The sequence below is a fragment of the Marmota monax genome, unplaced genomic scaffold (assembly GCF_021218885.2).
Source record: "Marmota monax isolate L192 unplaced genomic scaffold, Marmota_monax_Labrador192_F-V1.1 WCK01_AAM20220418_F8-fsc00257, whole genome shotgun sequence".
NCBI lineage: Eukaryota > Metazoa > Chordata > Mammalia > Rodentia > Sciuridae > Marmota > Marmota monax.
Window position 1 is genome coordinate 1309224 of NW_026692693.1, and position 1173 is coordinate 1310396.

Sequence of the window (1173 nt, forward strand, 5' to 3'; positions counted from 1 at the left end):
TCTAAACCTAACGCAAAACATAACATAAACTCTAATTTTAACTCTAATTCTAACCCAAAACTAACCCTAACCATAAACCTAAATTTAATCCTAAAAGTAACCTTAAACTTAACTCTAACCTTAACTGTACACTAACCCTAACCATAATCCTAACCCAAAAATTAACCCTAAATTATCCCAAACTGACCCCTAACTCTAACTTGAACACTAACCTTAACCCTCACACTAAGCCTAACACTAACCCCAAAGCTAACCCTAACACTTAAACTAACAGTTACCCTAACAGTTACTCTAATGCTAAACCTAACCATAACATAACATTAAAACATAAACCTAGCCTTAATTCTAACCCTAACACTAAACCTTACCCTAACCATAACTATAACACTAACTCTAATGTAACCTAATCCTAACAATAACAAAAACCATAACCCTAACCCTAACACTAATTCAAACCCAAATCTTAACACTAACTCTTACCCCTACTCTAACCCTATACTAAATGTAACCCTAACCCTAACCCTAAACCTAACACTAACCTTAACCGTAACTATACCCTAACCCTAACACTAACCCTATCCCTAACCCTAATGCTAACACTAACTGTAACCCTAAACATAACCCTAAAACTCACCCTAAGCCTCACTCTAACCCTAATACTAACCATTAAAGTATCCCTAACCTTAAACCTAACACAAACCCTAAACCTAATCCTAAACCTAACACAAACGATAACCCTAAAGCTAACACTAATTCTAACCCTAACCCAAATGATAAAACTAACCTAAGAATAACCCTAACACTATCTTTAAACCTAAAACTGATCCTAACAGTAACTCTATCCTTAAACCTAACCGTTACCTAATCATAACCCTAACCCTATCACTAACAATAAGTCTAACCCTAACCCTACCTGAATCCTAAAACTAACCTTCACTCTAACCATAACACCAAATTTACCCTAACCCTAACCCTAACCCTAATTCTACCACAAATTGTAACCCAAACCAAAAACCCTAAACCTAACCTAACCCTAACCCTTACCTAAACCTAAACCTAACCCTCACCTGAACACTAACACTAACATACTCCCTAATCATAATGCTAAACCTAACACTAAACCTCATTCAAACAATAACACTAAACCTAAAAATAACCCTAACCATTACACTA